Raw genomic sequence first — 6,241 nt, 5'->3', positions numbered from 1 at the left:
GCAAGTGGAACCTTTTCCTCACAGACATTCGGAGTTGATGACTCCTGGGCGAGAGCACACATGGAACTTTGATCCTATAACGGGACAGCGGTTAGTCCCTCAATAGGCACACGTCTCAACACCGACGGGCGGGTGGATGCCACCCAGAATTCACCAGCAGCGGATGGAAGAAGTCCGGCGAATACCCGATATTGACTTAGAAGATCAATTACGAAGCATGATGGAGCGAATGGGGTACTCGCCTAGGCCGAGAGCAGAGGTCCAGAGCGATTCACCTTTTGCCCCTTCGTTGCGGGAATTCATTCCGGATCACAGAATCAAAGCGCCCGCGATACCTAAATACTATGTGGATCCAAATTCTGATCCTGAGGCTCATGTCAGGAACTACAGAGAACTAATGGATGTTGCAGGAGCGAGTGAAAGCATCATTTGCAGGTTATTCTCGACAACTTTGGGCGGAGCCGCATCTGATTGGTTTCGATCTTTACCCGCAGAATCTATTCACAATTGGCATCAATATAGTCGGGATTTCTGTGCGAAATTTATGGGCTGTAAAGCAGTGGATGTGACGGATAGGCAGCTGAAGGAGATCAAACAGAGGAACTATAATTCCCTAAGGGAATTTGTTGTCGCATTCAACGATATTCTGGTGCGATTGCAAAACCCGAATATCGTGAGCATCCGCAACATCATGGCAGATGGAACCACAGATTGGAGTATGCGGGAGGAAATCATCCGCAACAAGCCGCGCACAGTGGCCGAACTCATGAAAATAGCAAAGGAATTCATGAAAGTGGATGATGTCAACAGGGAACATAGGGTTCAAACCCGGCGAGAAAGAGATGCCGCTAGATCCACTTCGGACAATCGGCGCCAGACCCAGTCCAAAAGTAATTTTGTTCGAAGAGGCTATCGCCCCTTTCAAAGTGGCGGATATCAGACACCATTAAACATGACTCGCCAGGAGGTGTTACTTTGGATCGAAAAGAGCCCCCTGAAGAAGGATGTGCGGTTCCCCGAAGTAAAAGGTCGAACCAGTTTGGGGCGACATCCTAACAAATATTGCAGGTTCCACAGATTGAACGGCCACGACACGAACGATTGCTATGAATTGAAGAAGGAGATTGAAAGGCTGATCGAAAGGGGCAAGCTGAATCAATTTGTACGAAAGGAGACTAGTGACGAGAAAGCAACATTACCACATGAAGAAGAGGCAAGGCCCGAAAAGAAGCAGAAAAAAGGAGTGATAAACGTGATAGCCGGCGGGATCTATGAGCCTCCAACAAAAAGAGCTCACCGTGAACAGCGAAAAAGCAACACTCATAGGGGGGATGCCCTCAATTACTCATTCGCGCGAATCACGGAGCCGCATGCGGATGCTTTGGTGATTACAATGGCTGTAGAAGGATGGGACGTCAAACGGGTCCTTATTGATACTGGCAGTTCTTGTAATGTTATTACTCGGACTGCATTCAACAAGTTGGGAATTAATGACGAGCGAGTGGAACATACATTCATGGATGTAACAGGTTTTGGGGGTCAATCCTCTCAAACAGGTGGACAGGTGGTGTTGGAGGCAGAAATGGGCGATAAAAAGCTAAAATGGCGAGGTGATTTAGAATTCGCAATTGTTGATCTCCCATTGGCCTACAACATAATTCTGGGACACCCATTCCTGTCAGAAACGGAGTCGCTCATCTCAATGAAGCATTTAACATTACATTTACCAACACACCAAGGGCGAGTCATAGTTGAAGGTGATCAACTTGTATCTCAACAGGCCTATACATTGTCACTTGAACCAAAGCCAGACGAGGAAGATAGGGTAGAGGAGAAGTTGCCAGCGGAAGCATTGGGAGAAACGGAACTATTCGCCATCTCAAGCGACAAAAATGTGCGAATAGCGACGGGCCTCCCCGAAGAAACGAAGAAAGCCATTGCCGAGGTGCTGGTCCAATGTGAGTCGGCATTTGCCGCCCCAAATGAAATACTGAAAGGAATAAGTCCAGACGTAGCAACCCATCGTTTGAAGATAGACAAAGGTGCAACCCCAGTGCGACAGAAAAAGAGAGGACATGCTCCTCAGCGGCAAAAGGCGATTGAAAAAGCAGTGGCGGATTTGCTAAAGTCAGATGCAATTTGAGAAGTCACCTATCCGGAGTGGTTAGCTAATGTGGTGCTAGTCAAAAAGCCAAATGGAACGTACAGAATGTGCGTCGACTTCAAAGATCTGAACAAGGCATGTCCGAAGGATATGTATCCGCTTCCTAACATTGATATATTGGTAGATGGAACTGCAGGATATGAAGCTTTATCATTCACCGACGTGAAATCCAGTTACCATCAGATACCCATAGAGAAGGCGGATGAAATCAAAACATCGTTCATAACTCACCAGGCGACTTATTGCTTCAAGGTGATGCCCTTTGGATTGAAAAACGCGGGAGCAACATACCAGAGGATGATGAACAAGATATTTTCAGACAAATCCGGTGAGAACTTCTCGATCTACGTTGATGACGTGATCATCAAAAGCAAGAAAATGCAAGACCACCCGCAGGATATCAAAGAAATCCTGGAAGTGCTAATCAAATATGGCCTCAAATTGAACCCAGAGAAATGCACATTCGGAGCAAGAGCGGGAAAGTTCCTGGGTTTCATTGTTAGCGGCAAGGGAGTTGAGGCGAATCCCGAGAAGGTTAAAGCAGTAATGGAGATGAAAACGCCGAGGAGCATAAGAGAAGTACAGAGACTAAATGGGCGGTTGGTGGCATTAGGGCGATTCATATCATGCTCAGCTAAGAGATGTCTACCTTTCTACAATGCCATCAAAAAATCCAAGTCCTTTGAATGGACGCCGGATTGTCAAGAAGCATTCGAGGGGATAAAGCGATTAATGTGTTATCCGTCCTTAATGAGTAGGCCGGAGGATGGAGAAGATTTATTTCTCTACATATCCGTCACCAATATGGCGATATGCACTGTGATGGTGCGAGAAGAAGAAGGGCAACAATATCCAGTGTACTACGTGAGCAAAGTCCTGAAGGATGCAGAACTCCGGTATTCGAAGTTGGACAAAATGGCCCTCGCAGTGATAACCACGGCGGCTAGATTGAAACCATACTTTCAGGCGCATACTATCATTGTGAGAACTGGCATCCCAATGCGAAAGGTATTACAGAAACCTGATGCATCCGGCCGGTTGATGGAATGGTCAATTCGCCTGGGAGAATTCGATATTCGCTATGAAGGGAGACCAGCGCTAAAGAGCCAAGTACTCGCCGATTTCGTGAACGAATTCACCTGGGATGACGATGAATGTCCGAAGGCACAAAAAGAAGAGTGGAGCATGTACACAGATGGGGCATTATCTACAGATGGAGCTGGGCTGGGAGTCGTCATCAAGGGCCCGGAGGTTATTCGCCTGTGCTATGCAGCAAAATTAAATTTCAAAACTACCAATAATGCCGCAGAGTATGAAGCAATGATATGCGGATTGAAGTTGCTCAATGAACTCACCCCAGAAAGAGTGGTAATCTACAGCGATTCCAAACTCATGATAAACCAGATCACAAAAAATTATCTGGTGAAACAGGAGGAGCTAGTAAAATACCATCAGGTAGTCGGCAGATTGACACAAGAGTTAACGCACAAGGGAGTCGTTTGGGAGATGGTGCATGTTCCGCGAGGCCAAAATGCAAAGGCTGACGAATTGGCAAAAGCAACGGCAAGTAGAGAACCATGGAGTCAAAAGGCATGCAATTTGGAAATAAAATCGGCACCAGCATTCGAGGTCGATCAGATTATGGTCATCGAAGAACTGGACGACGATGAAGATTGGCGGATGCCCATTCGCCAATATCTGGAGCAGGGAGATTTACCGGTTGATAAGAGCTTAGCCAGAAAGCTAATTGGGCAGTCAGCTCAATTCGGGATGGAACTTTGTATCGGAAATCGTACACATGTCCATGGTTGAAATGCATTAGTCGCAACGAAGGAGACTACGTGCTGCGAGAATTACATGAAGGAATTTGTGGCACGCACGAAGCTTCGGCGGCGTTGGCAAGAAAGGTCAAACTGATGGGATACTACTGGCCTAAGGTGGTGGAAGATTCCCAGAAGATGGTTGCGGAATGTCACAATTGTCAAATACATGCGAATGAAAAGCATGTTCCCAGAGCCGAACAAATCGCTATAATGACGGCGTGGCCATTCGCAACATGGGGAATCGATATAGTTGGTCCATTCCCAGAAACGATAAAGAAAAGGAAGTACTTGATAGTCGTAGTTGACCACTTCAGCAAATGGGTAGAAGCGGAGGCAGTAACCGCACAAACACCTGAGCGAATGATCGAGTTCTTACGAGAGAACATTATCATGCGATTTGGAATCCCGCAAAAGCTTATAACCGACAATGGCACCCAGTTCAACTGTGCCAAGTTCAAAGCATACTGCGAAAGCATGGGGATCAAAAATCATTTTTCTTCCGTAAACCATCCCCAATCGAATGGTATGACGGAGGTTACCAATAGGGCCATGATTCAAGGCATCAAGAAGCGGCTAGGAGACAAAAAAACAGGTTAGGCGAATGAGATACCCCATATGTTGTGGGCATACAAAACCTCTGTAAAGGCAGCAACAGGCGAAACACCTTTCTCGCTAGTTTATGGAGCCGAAGCAGTCCTACCTGTTGAAATCAAGTCGCCCACAGATCGGATAATTTATTATTGCGACACACAAAATCCTATCAACATTAGAGATGCTTTGGATTCTGTGGAGGAACGAAGAGAAAAAGCTTTCATGCGAATGGCAGTATACCGCAATAGAATCAAGAAATATCATGACAGAAGAGTGCGAAAAGTAATAATCAACGAGAACGACTTGGTCTTAAAAAAAGCGGATAAAATACAATCCAGAGATGGCAAAGGCAAGCTGGGCATCAACTGGATCGGACCATACAAAGTATCCAAGAAGCTGGGACCAGCCACTTTTGAAATAGAAGAAATGAGCGGAAAGAAGCTCCCGCGCACCTGGAATCTAGAGAATCTACGCCTATATAAAAAGGTCGAGTAGTTCGAGGAAATGACGAGTACTCTTTTTCCTTTTATGAGTTTTTCCCATTGGGTTTTCTGATAAAAGGTTTTAATGAGGCTTTGATCCCACACAGTTGGTGTACCTATGTAATAAACCTTTTCTCTTTATCAATAAAGGTATTCAATTATTACATTTATTCAATATGTTACGCCCGAATTCGGATTGTTCTTAAAAACACATAAATGTGTTGCCTATTAAAGAAAGGCGGATGCATGGTTACGCATCACTCGCAAAACCCTTAGGGTTAAACTCAAAAAACACATAAATGTGTTGCCTATTAAAGAAAGGCGGATGCATGATTACGCATCACTCGCAAAACCCTTAGGGTTAAACTCAAAAAACACATAAATGTGTTGCCTATTAAAGAAAGGCAGATGCATGATTACACATCACTCGCAAAACCCTTAGGGTTAAACTCAAAAAACACATAAATGTGTTGCCTATTAAAGAAAGGCGGATGCATGATTACGCATCACTCGCAAAACCTTATGATTAACCTTATGATTATATTATTTTCGAAAGAAAAATAATAGAGTAAGGCATAAAATTAAGCGAATAAACGAGTACTCAAAAATTGCAAAAAGGGTTTGGCCACCCTAGCGAAAGCAAAAATTACTATGAAGAATTACAAGTATGAAGTCGGCAAAAGGCAAGGATCATACATGAAAATAAAGTGACAATAATCGCACGTATAGGCAAAGCGGCAAGTGAAAGAAAATTAATATATACGGGCAGTTTGTTACATACAAAAAGTCCAAATATAAATTAAACTATGCTACAGCTTCCTCTCCTTCACCTCTATTGCTTTCCTCGCCTCCAGCGACTCCCTCATCTCCTCTAGTGGGCGGATCTACTTCAAGCGAATCCTCAACCCTCGAATCAATAACTGCTTCAGAGGGCGGTACCTCTTGCTCAGGCTGAGAGATGTCCTGCGGTGCCCCTTCTTCCGCATTCTGGGTAGGGATCTCGCCGATAATTGGAGATTCCTGAAAACTCTTCCAATCTAAGAGGAGTACCTCATCCATATCAGCATCCTCGGCTTCCAGCTTCTCCCACTTCTCAGTTAAATCCTTTTCAGGGATGGGAACCTTGGGGCGGTTAAGTACGAGACCCTGATGTCCATGCTCATAAGCGGCATGAATCCGCT

Source organism: Euphorbia lathyris, chromosome 3 (genome assembly GCF_963576675.1).
Source record: "Euphorbia lathyris chromosome 3, ddEupLath1.1, whole genome shotgun sequence".
NCBI classification, from domain to species: Eukaryota; Viridiplantae; Streptophyta; class Magnoliopsida; order Malpighiales; family Euphorbiaceae; genus Euphorbia; species Euphorbia lathyris.
Note: the sequence above shows the minus strand (reverse complement) of the source record.